This window comes from Vigna umbellata, chromosome 2, assembly GCF_029865625.1.
Source record: "Vigna umbellata cultivar VRB3 chromosome 2, Vumbellata_1.0, whole genome shotgun sequence".
Taxonomy (NCBI): domain Eukaryota; kingdom Viridiplantae; phylum Streptophyta; class Magnoliopsida; order Fabales; family Fabaceae; genus Vigna; species Vigna umbellata.
In genome coordinates, this window is record NC_142166.1 from 24,471,009 (window position 1) to 24,487,253 (window position 16,245).

General features: G+C 34.6%; 1 long non-coding RNA gene across 1 annotated transcript; it reads left to right on the plus strand.

Moving 5' to 3' along the window:
* The first annotated feature begins 682 nt into the window (after nt 1-682).
* LOC148203669 (uncharacterized) lies at nt 683-7,878 on the plus strand. The gene is made up of 5 exons (XR_015784079.1): nt 683-1,012; nt 1,144-1,270; nt 4,459-4,517; nt 6,764-7,118; nt 7,627-7,878. It is a non-coding gene; the product is annotated as an uncharacterized LOC148203669 (long non-coding RNA).
* The last annotated feature ends 8,367 nt before the right edge of the window (nt 7,879-16,245 follow it).

Genomic DNA, 16,245 nt, shown 5'->3' on the forward strand with positions numbered 1-16,245 from the left:
CGATCACTGAGCTTTGCAGAAAAATATTTTACTCATACAAGGAACTACGTAGGTTATCAGTGAAATATGTTATAAATGAGTAAAATTAAAAAACAATAATTCTAAAAATAAAATTTTACTGAGGGGCAAAATAGTAAAGGGGAGGTGGAGGGAGAAGGCTGTGGTGGTGGAGGGAGCAACACCCCTGCAGCAATAGCGTCCAGCAGCCCAATCTCAAGTGTGGCAACAACCCAATCTCAAGTATGGTAGCAGCCCAATTTTATTCAATCTGCCCAAGGTGAGGCCCAATATCAATGCATCAACAACAACAGCCCAAGTTTAATCCATTCAACCCAAGATTTCTGCAACAAAGAAAAATCAGTACAAAATTAAAGAAAGTAAAGGAAATTTAACAAGTAAAAAGAGATAATTTTTATCAAAAGATTTTCTAAAAAATCACTACAAGAAATTGGTGGATTACCGAAGGGTATTTACAGACGGCCTCAAGGCCTTCGGAAAAAGTAATTTACCGACGGTCAGTTATACTATTACTGAAGGTCTGTGGTCCCTCGGTATTGAATACAAAAATAGCGCAAAATACCGGCGGCTTTGTACCGAAGGTCCTTAGGCCCTCGGTAATGAACTGGTGATTTTAAAACCAAAACTTCTGATTTCCCTCTCCCATTTCGAGCTCGTCAACGAAACCCTATTTCCCTCTCCCTACGAATCATCTCCTCAGGCGCATTGTCTCTGTCGTCACGGTTGTTCTGAGGGTGTAACTGCGTCATCCTTCATTCGGTCGTGTTAGTGAGGCGGCGTGACAGTGGTTGTCGTTGACGGTGTGAGGACGGTTGGTGATTGAGGCGACTGCCGTGGAGTAGGAGGGTTGGTGATTAAGGTGTCATCCTTCATTCGGTAGGCTTGGAGCTGTTGTTGAGGGATTCTCTGGGAAGGGTGTTGGTGGGCGGTGATTGGGGCATTTATTGCGGCTGCCGTGGAGTAGGGAGGGTGTTGCCGCTAGGATTGCCGTAAGGTTAGTGTTCTGTTCATTTGAATTTTAGGTTTGGGGCTTCCTCCTTAATTGATTTCTATTTGTTTTCGTGCTTCCAAATTCTTGCAATTCCTTGCAAGTCATTCTATATTGGATTGTGGTTGTGGCAGCAGGGGTCGTGCTTCGTGGATATCGTGACGAGGGCATTGCGGTGGTGACGTGTTGTGGATGTTGCTTTAAGTGGTGGTCTACTTGGGCTGGGGCTGCCATTGCAGAGGGTGCTGTGGAGCTTTTTATCAGGTTTCTTCCACCGCTGTAGTTAACTGCATTTAGAAGTTCCTCTTTTAGTGTTGGATAATAGCATGATTTTTCGTTATTTATGTTCTTGGAAGAATTTAAACATTATATCAAAATGTAACAGAAGATTTATGCACAAAGTTGTTTGTTTGTTTTTGTCGAACACCATCAAATATAGTTAGCTTCTACTTCTTGATTTGATATGAAACTGTACATCAGTATGTCAAAACTATGTATTGGATTTTATCCTTAGTTATAGAAAAACTGAGTCTCCAAAATACCCGACTTTTAGGAGGACATCTTTACAGTGCATCAAATATTATTTTATAACTATATCGTACAATAACATTTGTAAGTATCACTACTTTATGCACCAGTGGCCCTGCTTCTGATGCAGATGCCAGATTCTACACGCAGGGGAATAGGAAATTGTAGAGAATCACAAGGCACAACAATTAAAATAAGCTTGGATCTTCAGATCCTTTCGCCTACATCCCATATCTATCGTAAACATTACATGACTCACATCATAAAATAACTTCATTATATGTAATAGAACAATGACAAATATAATTCATTAACCAGAAGAACAACACCCTCTTGTTCAGGATTCTTCATGAAATTAATGATTGGTTTAATTTGACGGTCTCGAACAAGATTGTTAACTTAGTAATAGTCTTAGTGAAGACCCAATTGTACTAGCTGTTACCCGAAACACATGTAGCAATGGCCATAGTTGGTGGTTCCACTTTGAGTAATATAAAATTGTGGGTCAAATCATGCTTATGTAACTTCAAGGGCATTTGGGTCCTCCATGCTTGGTCTTCCAGTTGTTGTAGCAGGGGCACACAGACTTGTTCCCATAGTAGCCAGGGGGAAGACATAGGCAAGTTTTGCACCAATTTTGACAGAAGAACATGCATGGCTAGGTACTGTGCCTGGCTACATCTTCTTGAGCATTCAGAAGGGCATTCTGATCCAACAAACATCGCTCATTAGATCACACATAATTCAGATATACATGAAAGCAAATTGAGTTTAAAACCATCAGAAACTTTTGGTTCATGAACCATGATGAACAGATAGTACAGCTTAGTGTAAACATCATTGAGAGTATCATTACTCACGTGAGCTCTTTAGACTCCCAGGTCCATAATTCCTCCCGGGTCCATTTTTACTCTGAAAATGGTGGAAGTGGTGTTTGTAGAGAAAGAGAGAGAAATAGAAAGGACAGAGTAAAGAGTGTGGGGAAGGGGTTTGAGGAGCCTTCGGTTTAAGAGAACGTGTATAGTATAATACTGTATGTATTGTATTTCTTATGTACAGCAGTACCTGTTTTTGTATTCATGAGAAGGTGAGCCCGTACCTTTCATTGTGCTACCATCTTATCCCAAACTTTTGCACCATTCAATAATCTTATTTTATTTACTGCTCACGCTGCATCATACACCATTCATTTTTTAAACCATTCTGCCCAGAACCCCATTCTCATTAACCTCCTTGGATGCTTCAAAAGCTTTAGCAGTGACTTCAGCAAATTCACCAGCATCACAAATTGAGCTTGACAGAGGTGTCCATTTCAATTCATTAGGGAGGAAATCTTTACAATCTAGTGTTCTATTTCTTAGTTTTTTCTTTTTATGCAATGTAGTTTCCTTCTCAGAAAGGGTGCCATTTGGATGCTTCAATTCCAACTGCTTTTCACTTTGTCTCACCATTCTCACTGCGTTCTTCTTCAAATGTCCAGCCCGCACAAAAGAATCTGGTTCATCAATAGACATGGAACAAGGATCTCGATGACCATTAAGAGGGTACGAAAACCTGCTGTCCCCAATAGCTTTATTATCATTTTTTATCAGGTTGAGCACACTTTCGTGTAGAGGAGATATCATAACACTGCCAGGGATAGGAAAATAACTCATAACCTATGTCATCAAATAAGAAGTTAATACTTCAATATTTGTAATGATATTAAACAGTATAGGAATAGAAAAGCTCCCATACCTGAATCATGCCAGTTGGAGAATCTTCATCACTCTCTTGAGATATAGGTGGCATGCCTTCACTTTCCACAGGGCTGTTATCCATTGAAGATGAGGGAGAGTCATCAAGTCCAAGGCCACTATAAATTTCTGCATTCTTCTGTGCTAAGATATTAGATTTCATTTTTATTCGCAACTTCAGTGTCCTTTGATCAGTTGAATTCTCTGTATTTTTTGTAGTATCATCCTTCAAAGTGCACCTCTCAGCCTGATCACAGGAAGAAATTCCTTGCTCTTTCTTCACTAAATCATTTGCTGAAGCTTCTCTTAAATCACGAAATAAATGTGAACTTGGAGAACCATTTTCAATCCTTGAAGGATGAGGCACATTTGTAGGTGCTTTTTTGTTATGAGACACAGCCTGTATAACAATATAACTGACTGCACTCAATCAATCTGCATTATTTCTAAGCTGAAATAAGTTGACAGCATATATTGCCTTCATATTAAATAGTAAAATATATATATGCCTATACCTCCATGTGAGGATTGTTATTAAACTTTGGTGAGCTGTGGTTTCTTTGTGGAGTTGTTGGATGAGATAATAGACGAGGGGAGCGCTCTTGGGTAGGTAAAAAGGAACCATAACCACCAAATTTTGCACCTGAAAAATATTATTCATATCAGACAACAACATCACTTCATCAACGCAAAGATAGCTCTCTCATTTATCAATACATGCTTCGACTTTTATTATTCTACTTACCAAAATTCTCAGCAGATACACCACCTTCAAATTCCTTTTGAAAATGGCCAAGAACATGCTGAATCTTTGTTTAGGGGAAGTAATTTCTGAAAAAATATGTTCTAGAAATGAAATGATTGTTTGGAGTTGCATGTTGGTGCTGTTCAGTCCAGCTAACATGTCATAATTATTGATGATTTGGTGGCCACAGGTGGAACTGTATTAGCAGCACTTAGAGCTGTAGGTGATTTCCTCTTGCAGCCTTTTACGATTGAAAGTACTCTTTTATCCTAAATTCTCTTTTGCATGAATAAATGTCTTATTAAGTGAATGTATTTATGTGGTGAGTAAGTAAAGATGCATTCAGCTTTGATTTCTCATGATTGTAGACCATGGTTCACTTTAAATTAACCCACAATTTTTGTTGTTGTCCCTAAAATGGTTAAGTTTGCTTTCAATTGTAGAACTTGCTGGTGCTAAAGTAGTGGACTGTGCTTGTGTGATTGCTCTCTCTGATCTCAAGGTAATGGCTAAACTAAATCATTGTTTTTGTAAGTTGTGTTTTAGTATGTAGTGTTACAAAATTGCATATTCTTCTTCACATGCTCAAGTAAAGTATGATTTCCAAATTCATTACCTTTTTGTCATAGTTTGAGTGATCCCATAATGGTTAGAAAAAAGTGTTGGAAATCCCTTGTAAGAACAAATTATAGTGTATGAGTGTGAGTGAATTAAATACATTACTGAACTTAGGATTGATTTACTGTTATTCTTACTACTTGTTGTAGAAGGATAAAAGTATTGATGTAGAAGGATAAAAGTCCCCTGAATTCTTAATGATCAGCTAATCCAGAGTTTCAACATACTTTTGAACTCTTCTTAACTTGAATCCCTTTCCAGCTATTATTTTGTTTGCCCAAATTAAAATTAGGAGTGAATATTTGGCTATCGAAGTTGCCAATTTCATCAATTTTCCTTGCTGGACAGCTCCTTTGAATTGACAAATTGTGCTCCTTGTCCACTTCCTAAGATGCCACCTTAGTTGGAAAATGTTTGTAAAACTGGACTGCACCCTGATGGAAAATTTAGTTTTGCATAATGGAAAAAGAAAAATTAAAAAGCAAAAAGTTCCACAAAAAGTTGCAGCCAAAAGCTCCCAGAAGAAGACGAAGAAGAAGCGCCCCTTTGTTATGTGTCAAATCCCCTTTTTGTCTCCCCCTTCCACGTGTTTTCATTCCTCCCCCATCATTTCCACAAATTCCTCCTTTTTAGGAGAGTGGTTTTCCTTTTCCCTAACTTCCTCCAATTTTCCTTTAATTTAATCTTTTTAAATCAGTCATAAAAGAGATCAATAAGTGCTCAATAACTGCTCCTGGAAACTTTCACAGCCCATGGAAAACTCCCCACTCTGCCTATGTTCTTCTCTGCTTTAGTTCTGTTTTCTTACGTGAATCCACAGATTACTCCACAGGTTGTGGGAACTTTCACAACACAGCTGTTGAACTTTCTGTTTTGCAACTCCATTTAGAAGCACATCCACATGTAACTCCACAGGTTGTGAGACTGTTCACAGCTTGGTTGTTGAACTCTCTGGATTCAGTCTTGCACTATAATTACATTATCTATACATTAATGGATGTTCGTTGGATTAATTGATGTTCAATGGATATTGATAATTGATTGCATCTTTGAGATGCACATTATGCATGTTTGTATGTGCTTGAAAAATGATATGCAGGTCTGTTTGTAATTGAAATTTGATATACAGGTCTGGGTTGCACAAGAATTACCATTTTTCTGAAACCTTCTCTGCAATTTACCGAAGGCTTTTGCCCTTCGGTAAATGCCCACAGTAGGTCATTACCGAAGGCTTCTGCCCTTCGGTAAATACCCTCGTATGGTCATTACCGAAGGCTTTCGCCCTTCGGAAATTACCGAGGGCTTCTGCCCTTCGGTAATTACCGAAGGCTTTAGGCCCTCGGTAATTACCGAAGGCTTTTGGCCCTCGGTAATTACCGAAGGGCAAAAGCCCTCGGTAATTTTAGCGACAAGAGATTTACCGAAGGATTTTCGGCCGTCGATAAGCCTTCGGTAAACACCCTTTATCGACGGCTTATGACAGTTTCCGAGGGCTTCTGGCCTTCGGTAATGCCCAACTTTTTTGTAGTGAATATTAATATCCTAATTATTTACAAACACTAAAAATTACTCCTAAAAACCTAATTTTAACTACAATTTTACAATTCTAAAGATTTAAAAGAAAAATCTAAAATTAACCTATTTCTAAACAATTAAAGACTAAAGAACCCTAAGAAAAGATTTTTAGCAAAGAAAAATATGAAAATCTAGAGTGTTACCAGTTACGCACGAAGTAAGATGACTGATGCAGAACTGAGAAATATGGTTAGCAGGAACCTCACTTGTAGAATTGATAAGAGGTGATTATCACATCTTAATGTTTATCATGGTTATGGTTAGGCTACATATTTAATGTTTTGTTGTGAAATTTCAGAGAGAACTGCCATGAGAAGAGCAATTCCTAGAAATATGTTTCTATCATTGGTCAATATGATTCTCAAGAAAACTTTGTAGTGTTAAACAAGAAGCTGAAGGAACAAGAGAGGTAGTTGGATTGGAAAGGGGATAATATGATCTATTCTTTTATTCTGGATGATTTTTTTTCCACTTCTTGGATGTCCAGCTTCTTGTATTTCCACTTCTTTTATTTACTTTATTCTGGATGATTTTTTTTCTTTTTTTGTCTAACAGGGTATGAATAAATACACATGGTGTGGAGAAACATATGGAGAAGAAAGATGTTGTAGTCTATGGAATTAATTTTGGGACAGAGACAACAAGGTTGTGGTAAAGCTGCCACGTGTGTGAGAGAATTGTTTGGAAGAGGACGTGTGTTAGAGGTGGACAAGTGGCAAAGGAGTTAGAAAATATAAGTATTCTATATAAGAATTGTTTGTTATCTTCATTTATTTTGTATAATATTTCTCTGATAATTTGGCAGCAGTATGTACAAGTACAACCATATAATTGGCATGTGATTTGTTTCAGGCTGAAGCAAAGTTTGGATATCTTCTAGAAGCACTTGACATGGGAGCTCCGCCACATGGTATGGTGATTCTGAAAACAGTTTATAGAATGAGTTAGTTAGTTAGTTAATTTATTCATTAATAATTGTTGTGTAGGTGGCATAACTTATGGTTTGATTGTTTATTGTTGCTTCTGACATGTAAGCATATGAGTTTGTATTGTATATATAGTTCATATACTCACTTTCCTCTATTGAAAACAAATATGTTAGCTTAATGGCATCATGTGCACTTTCCTCTATTGAAAACAAATATAGTTCATATACTCACTTTCCTCTATTGATGCTTACTGTTAATGATTCAATTTATTTTGTTCACTGTTATCAATACTGGAAACGATGTTTGTAATGTTTTTCTAAGAACTTAAAACTGTGATGAATTTGATGTGATTAATCTCAAAATATTCTATTCCAGTCTTAAAAAAATTAAACCTATAGCCATATTTTTAACACGTCCTATAAATTTAGTAATATCATAATTTTCTACATGTTGGTCATATTTCTGACTAATGCAACCTGAATTTTGAAGCTTGAGGGAACCAAATTTGAGAATGTTGACTTGTCAAGTGGAGAATATGTTGACTATGACGAGAAGGGATAATGCTTAATCATGATATCCGATCTTCGAGCTACTTTTTTAAAGTAGAAAGTTGGTTCTTCATGAGGAAATAAAACAACTTCAAGTTTTGTGTGATTGATGAAGTTTACTTTTCATTGGGATAACTGGACATGACACCATAACACCATGCTAAATATTAAATGTTAAATTTGATAATTAATATCTTTATTTTATTTTATTTAGCATATGCTCAATGCTTGTATAATATTTGCTAAAAGTATTAGGTATAATAAATAGTTTGATTTGATATTTGAGTATTAAATTTATTTTATTGGCTAGTCTTTTTTTTATTGAATTTTCCAATATACTGTCTCGATTCAAAAGAAAACCAGGCGAAAAGTCCTTTAAAAAAAGGGGCAAAATCCTACTCCCTTAGTTACTTTTGAATCGAGGCAAAATCCTACTCCTTTTGTCTCGGTCCACAACCGAGGTAAAAAGGGGTAGACTTTTTGCCTCACCTATATATGTCTCGGTTCCAGAATCACGGTCCATAGACGAAAATAACCGATATCGTTTTTCTTGACTGCACTATTGATAAAAAAAAAGTGTTTTCATCCAATATATCCTAAAGATTAGATGACAAACTAATTTTAGTTTATGGGAAGAGTTTAATATATTTTATTCTGTACGCCACTCATTTTTTTTAAGTGTTCATTAATATATATGTTCATCTAAATAAGTCAAGTTCCTCTTTCTGTATTGTAAATCAGATTGACCAAGCAAAAAGAGAATGTAGATGAGGAAGAACTGCATCATTGTACATCATTCCCACCAGTAATAAAAGATGAATTTGGATATCTATATAAAATAAACATAATAAATATAATAATTAATCAAAAATTTATCTTATAAAATGTGCTTAATTTATAGTACTTTAATGGACTGTTACTTAAATGTTTTAAGATTAACTTGGTCTAGGATGTCTTAATACCTTATTGTATATATTTTATCTTGTTTTAATGTAGTAATCTCGTTAAGTAATTGTTCTCAGAATATTATTTCTTCCATACAATATTATCTAGTCCTATACAATATACAATAATACACTAGGTCGAAACTTTGAAGGCAGGTAAAAATTCTCTCTTTTGAAAATAAAATTTTCATTTATTTAATATTTCATGGTTATTTTAATAAATAATAATAACTTGACATAGACAAATTTTTTACATTTATTTAACGTTATTTTTTATTATTTTTATTTTTTCACAAATACGATTTTCCTAAAAGTAACAACATTGTTGTACATTACATTCATCATATTATACTCATGTATTGATATTTTACAATCATTCCTTTTCCATTATAAAATTGTTGTCTTATTGTTCAGAAGAAAAGTAAAAGGAAATTCTGGGTGACATTGAAGATGATGTGGTTTCCACCGACTTTGTGGGTGATAATAGGTAATAGGTTCAGATTGTGTTACAGTTGAGAATTTATTGAACACACATGGTTTTATGGATGAAATCCTCTACTTTTTCTAATAAACAGTTAAGAAAAGGTCTTATATGCATGTTGAGTCATATGATTTTGTATCGACCTTTTACCTTTTCTTTTGTTTCATTGTTCACAATTATCTTTAACCTTTTTCTTCTATAATGATTTGTTGTGTATGGTAGCATTAATTTGTTATAATGGATATTCTGATTTTATTAGTGTATTTGTGCTACTCACTGTCACACCCATATATAGGTATTTAGTTTCACGATGAGATGCACAATTTTCATTAGAAGGTGTGATGAAAATTTTACAAGTTGATTTGATGAAAGATGTTCAAAATCGAACATATTAAAGATATTCTAGCTCTATTATAATTCTTTGCTTTCAATACCTATTAAATTTGAATTATTGGTTTTTTTGTCATTTGTCTTCTTGTTATGTGTCTAGTGCATTAGTTAACTCAAAATATCCCTCCTAGTTTGGTGAAGAGCATAATCCAAAGTTCAAACCTAATATATTTAGTTGCTATAGTTTAATCTACTTTCATATAGGGTAACTTTTTTCTAATCTTATAACACTTGGCATTATTAATAATTAGTTTTGAACCTCTCATAAAAGCTTTATCACTCTAAAAATTGAAATGAAGATTATGAACAAAGATTTAAAAAAGATTTGGTGGTATGATTCAAAATATTGTTCTCTCTGCTGCTGAAGTCCACAAAATTGATAACATATTCATTTACTTTAAAATGGACTAAATTATATAAAAGGAAGAAGAGGAAGACATTTATAATTTAGACATCTCTCAAGGAGTGGAACATATTTTAGTTTATTTAGGATTCTTATGTTTTGATTTTTTTTTACTTACTGATTTATGATATATTTCTCACTAATATAGATATTATGATATTTTTCTCATCTGAATAAACTTACTTAGAAGTGGAACATTTATTGATCTGAATAAAGTCAATGCACACCATTAATATATTAACTACTAAATATTATTTTATATTATAGGTATCTTATCAAGGAAGTGTATCAAATGATGAAAGAAGTGTATCAAATTATGAAGACAATGAAGAACAACAAAATTGATGAAGACAAAATTAATTTTAGATATTTTTTCTCAAGTTAAACAATTAATTGTATTTTTAACATTTATAGTTTATTTTATATAATAATATTTAATTTTGGTTTCAGATTCTGGTTTATTATTAAAATAATTTTTATGATCATCAAATTCATTTGAATAATAAAAAAAATTAAATTATTTATATTACCAACGATTCTGGAAACTTTAGCTACGACAACACAGTAATTATCGGTAGTTTTGGTGAACCCTCATAAGTATTAGTAGTTTTATTGAACTTCAACAAGTACTAGCAGTTTTCACAAAACCCTCGCAAGTAACGACAATTTTTAGAAAACCTGCAAGTAGCGGCGGTTACACACAAAATGGCCATAAATTATTTGTCGACGGTGCTTTTCCCAGTTGTTTTTCCAACCACGGGAAATATATTTACTAGGAGTTAAAACCGCCGGTAATGAAAAAAAACTTGGTAAAATCCCATATTTTTGTATTGTGCATGGCATACCTATCAAAAGACATGATTGGGAAACTAAGAGGGATACATTCCAGTGCGCATACAAGGAATCAAAATAAAAACGAGTTATAAAGAAGAGCAAAATCACATGGAAAAGCAAATGAACAAGAAATAAATTGAAAAGAAAATAATTTACAATATTAAATATGCAAGAAATGGTAAGAGAACCTCATCAAAAATATCTTAGAGTTTCATTAGTGAGTGATGGTTGAGGAGCTTGAATTATAGCTAGTTACAATGATCAAATATCAAAAAGTACAAAATAAGGAAAAAATCGAGAGAGAAATAACATATAACACATAAACATTAAAAAAAAAAGATATGAACTACTGGATGATTGAATCTGGAAGCAAGATTCAGATTCATACGGTGTGCTATTATGGTTTTAAGGTTATTTTTATAATATATGGGTTGTCAGGAGCATATTACATGAATTTGCGTGAAGTTGTCTAGACTATTTCATTGAATATTTCATTGAGTAACATGGATATACTATTTTGGAGCGAGTTTGGGATTGGATAGAAATTAGGCACCTTTGTGTGAGGGAGTTATGTTATGGGATACTTAGAGGACTACTCTTGACTTGTTAAGAGTAGAAAGTGATCTAGTGCGTTGACGGTGATACTCTTAAAGTTAGGGTCTTTTTTTTCTGTATGATGTAGTGGAAAGTGGTCCTCAGCGACTATGTGAGGCTAGGGAAGAGGATGGGTTACGAGAAGAGTGATAATGATTTTCCATGATCATTGTTTAACTTAGTGAGAAAGTCACGATGTTGAACCAACCATGTGGTGTGATGGTGGGTATGTTTTGAGTATGTCTTCTGACTATACTTTGTTAATCTGGGGTTTACCTTTCGTCTTTCGAGGGGTAGAAAGACAGTCACCTTTCCTCTTGCGAGGGGTAGAAAGGTGGATTTCTTTGTCTAAAAAAGATAGTGGAAGAGATGTGTCTCTTTGTCCATGATGAGTGGTGGAAGGGATTGGGATTTGACAACTACCCTTTCCTCTTGCGAGAGGGTAGAAAGAGATTGATGTCTCACTCGTAGAGTTCTGGTTCATGTTGACTTTAGAGCTGATGTGAATAGCTTGAGAAGCAGGGGAGATAAGTCTGAAGTTGTGGTGGAGGACCACTCGAATTGTTCTGTTTTGGTAAATAGGAATGATACTGTGAAGTTATGAGGAACACATATGTTTATAGAAATGGTGGGTATTGGCACGAGTTGCCTGTAATCGATAGATTGTGTAGAGCTAATGGGTTGATCAGGATTCCTTTTAAGGGAATGTATGACTTGTCATGGTATTACTAGGTATGTGTTGGTGCTATTTGGTATGATAGGATTGTGGTAGTGACTAAATGACTAAGATATAAATGATGTATTGGTGTATGGATGTTTATTCGGTTAGCTCACCCATACATGTTTGTGTGTCTGGCGATGATTGTATAACGTTTGTGTTATACCGGAGCAGATACAGATATATGCGAGTGTTAGGTATACGGGGTAAACATTTCGTAGGGATTTTATAAAATGGATGTTGTTATTTCTTTAAGGAAGTTTTACACATTTATGTATTTGTAGACAATTGAATTTGAATATTTGAGTTGTAAAAATTAATTGGATTCATTTTATTTGAAAATTTATTCTCGATTGTAAAATTTTTAATTTTGTTGTGTTTTAGTGATACTCTTAAAATTTGGGTGTTAGTTTTGAAAAAATTTTGAGACCTTGAAAAGTGAGCTTGTTTAGTTTTTGCTTTGCATCTCTATATTTTGTTGTGGGTAAAATGAGAAGTGTTGTTTGGTATTTGTGGAAGGAGTCTTGTTTTGTTATAGTTGACTCTGTTGTGGCTGTTTGAGTGCAAGGTAAGGGGAGTTGAACTTGGCTTTTGTTTAGTGGATTATGACTTGATGAACTTAGGTGTTTGAACGTGTATATGTGGCTGTGAGGATTATTGTTTTTACTGTTGTCCTTGTGGGTTATTTGTTGATTATTGCTTGTTGTCTGACCAAACCAGAAGTGGTTTTAAGGAAAAATTGTATGAGCATGTTTGGGTAATAGTGTAGAATATATTTCTGTTCTGTAAAGCGTGGCATTGAGTGCATGGACAGCAGGTGCAGACAAGTTATTTACCCTTCTAGGATAGAAATTTAATGTTGTTGGGCAGGGTATTGTATGCATTGAGTGATTTATTTGTAAGAGTGTGGGAGTTCTAATTAGTTGGAACTTGGAAACAATGTAGGGGGAGCTATCCCTTTTAATGTTTGGTATGATGTTGTATACATAGTTTTATGGGCATGCTTATTTTCTCTGCGGTTCTTATCGGGCTATGTTGTTTTGGTTAAAAGATAAGCTATAGTTCTTGTTCAAATGTTTTGTGGCCGTCGTGGTAATATTACTAGTGCATTATGTTAGATAAACTTAAACTTAAAATTAAAATTAAGAGGGCTAAAGTTGGATGCAATGATATATTTCGCTATGTAATGTTAATCTAGAGTGGTAGTTTTGATAGCTATTGCATATTGTGTCTTGAGAGTTCTGATTCAAAGGGTGGTATTTAAAACCTGATTGTAAGCCAAAAGCTGCTGGACAGGTTGTTTGCTTCACAAGTTTTATCGTATAGGTCTAGTTTTGTTTTTAATTAGATTATAATTTTATTAATAGTTTATGAACTTGTGATTTATTTGTTTTAAAAAAAATCTGAATTTTCGTATTAGAGATTAAATTTATAAAACTTAAAAATTATTTAGTATTTTTCTCAAACAGTTTTATTGTAAAATAATTTAATAGACTTTTAAATATATATATATATATATATATATATATATATATATATATATAATGTCATTTATAATATATTTATAAATATTTATGCTTTGTTCACTTGGAGGAGAGGGAAAGTACGGAGAGTGAGTGAATGAATTTGAAGAGTTTTTAAGGTGAATTAATGGTTGTTTATTTGAGTGAGTTTGGAGGTAAATGAGAGTAGATTTAGAAGTAAAGTTTATAAGAATTAGTGTACGATTTTTTGTATAATTGATAGAAATTGAAGATTACCAAAATATTCCTAGTTATTAAAGTAATATAAAATGATAATTGTTAGTGTTATATTTAATTGTAAAAATGTTTATAAGAAGAAAAAAAATTAAAATTAATTATTAAAATGTATAAAAATAGTAATTTAGTAAATTGAAATAATAATAATAATTATTATTACTATTATTAATTATTATTATTAATATTATCATTATTATTGTAAAGACCTGAAAAATAGAGTATTATAGAGCAGATTAGTGTATTACAATAATGAGATAGATTATTTTACTTTAAAATAATCTTATAATATATAATCTTATAATATAAACAAAGTTCTTATAAACACTTCTCATTATTCTAAAAACATTTCATCTCTCTAGAACTTTATTCTTCAGAGTTCTCTGAGTTCTCTCTAAGATTTCTTCTTGCTGAGTTATCTGTTCAACGATCAGGAAGTGCCTAGGCGATCCTAGCGTTGAGGGCTTGAGTTTGGACCGATTAATTTCTCGTTCTTCAGCTGGTAAGTCGTCTCCCTTTTTCGGTCCGTTCTCCTCTCAACTGTGAGCATGCAACGATTCTGGTTGCATGTGATTAGTGGTTATTTCTTTCCAATTCTAGCTCAATTTAGGTTCTAAGTATGTTTCTCTATCACCAATTGGTGAGTTGTAGGTTTCTGTTGTGTTTCCTTGCTGTGCAAGGTACGGTTGAAGCGTTTCTGTGAGCTGATTGTTTGTCTCTGAGGTAAGGGAAGTTAGCCACTGTCTTGAATTGTTGTATGAACTGTTTATGTGTTGAGTTTGTTAGTATTTGACTGTTTGAGACTAAATTAGTTAGTTCTAGAGCAATATGAATTGAATGTGCTAGAAAGATGAGATTATGAAACTGTGATCTGTGTTGATGAACTGGTTTGGATGATTATGTGCTGTGAATTGTGTGAATTGGAGGTTATTGCTATAGGAGAACTGTTGGGGGGAAATGAAGAAGTATAGTGTGAAGTAAATTGGACTGGTTTAGGGTAGTTAGAGGAAGTGAGGTAGTGAAATTAAGAATTGGTGGTCAAGGGCTGTTGGTGACTGCTGGGATAGTGTAGGTAGGTCATATGGGACTGGTTTAAGTCATTAGAATGGTCAAAAACAGGTTCAAACTAGTAGAATTGGTTTTGGGTCTATAAGTTGAGAAATTGGAAGTTTTAGAGTAGAGATTGGTGCATAAACACTTTAGATTGGTGTTAGAAATGCTTAGAATCCTTTAGTCAAGTTTAATTTAGTATATACATCGATTTAGGAGGGTTAGAAGTTGGCCAAGTTGAGTGGAATGGGTAAAGAGTGGTTGAGTTGTGTAATTCTGTAGAATTTCGTTCTGCAGATTATGCAGACTCGCTGTGCGAATGGATTCGCATAGCAAGTTACCTTGGCGAGGTGCTCTCTGCCAATGAAACCGCATAGCGAATGGGTGCGCTGTGCGAGTGAATTGAGAGGGTTGCTCTCTGTTTGACAAGCCGCAAAGCGAATTGGATCGTTGTGCGACTGGTTAGGGTCTGGAACTATTATTCAGTTTATTTGATTAGCGAGTGGGTCTCGCTCTGCAAGAGGTTGAGGTCTGATGCTTTTCATCTTTTAATCGCATAGCCATTTTAGTCGTTATGCGAGAGATCTAGAGTAGTTGGTCTCTGTCTTGGGTTTTCGCAAGGCGAGTTAGGTCGTTGTGCGAGAAGCTTATGGTCTCGCTATGCGAAGGGGTGCGCTGTGCGAGAGGTATGTTCTAGTTCAAGTATTGTGTATTCTTATGTTGTTTAATATGTATCAATGAGTGTTGTATGAAGTAAGTTGAAGTTGTATCATGTAATATATGTGGTAATTGTGGTATGTTGTAATCAAAAGTGTAAAGTTCAAGTGTGGTTTATGGACGTAATTCCATGCTCCTCAAGGAGAGGAGACATGGTGATGCCCTATGTTGTGATTCAAAGTGTAATCTCTAGTTGAGATTCAAGTAAGTTTAGAATGGATGCAGGAGCTCAGTCTTGGGGGTTATCCTGAAACTCCAATGGTCTTTCATTCTCAAATAGAGAGGAATTATCCATGTCGTGAGGAGTAGCAGGAGGTCCTAGTCTTGGGTGCTTCCAGTATGGCCCAAGGTGAGTGATAACGGACTAACCTCGTGAGTGTGGTAGGGTGAAATCCATTAGCAATGGCTTTGCAAAGCAGTAGAAGCCACCACGAGTGCACGACCCGCCATAGCTCGACAATCATTCTAAGTCCGGACAGTCAGAGTCAGAGTGTGTTATGTGTGAAGGGTTTAAGTGATGTGAATGCATAATATGCTTGTTTGAAGTTAACTAAATTGTTGTATGATTTATCTTTGTTTCAACTAGCTTACCCTGTTGTGTGATTATGTTTTGTATGTTCTGTTGTTCTTCTTCTACGATGACCATCCTTTGGATGTGAGCAGCAGAGAAAG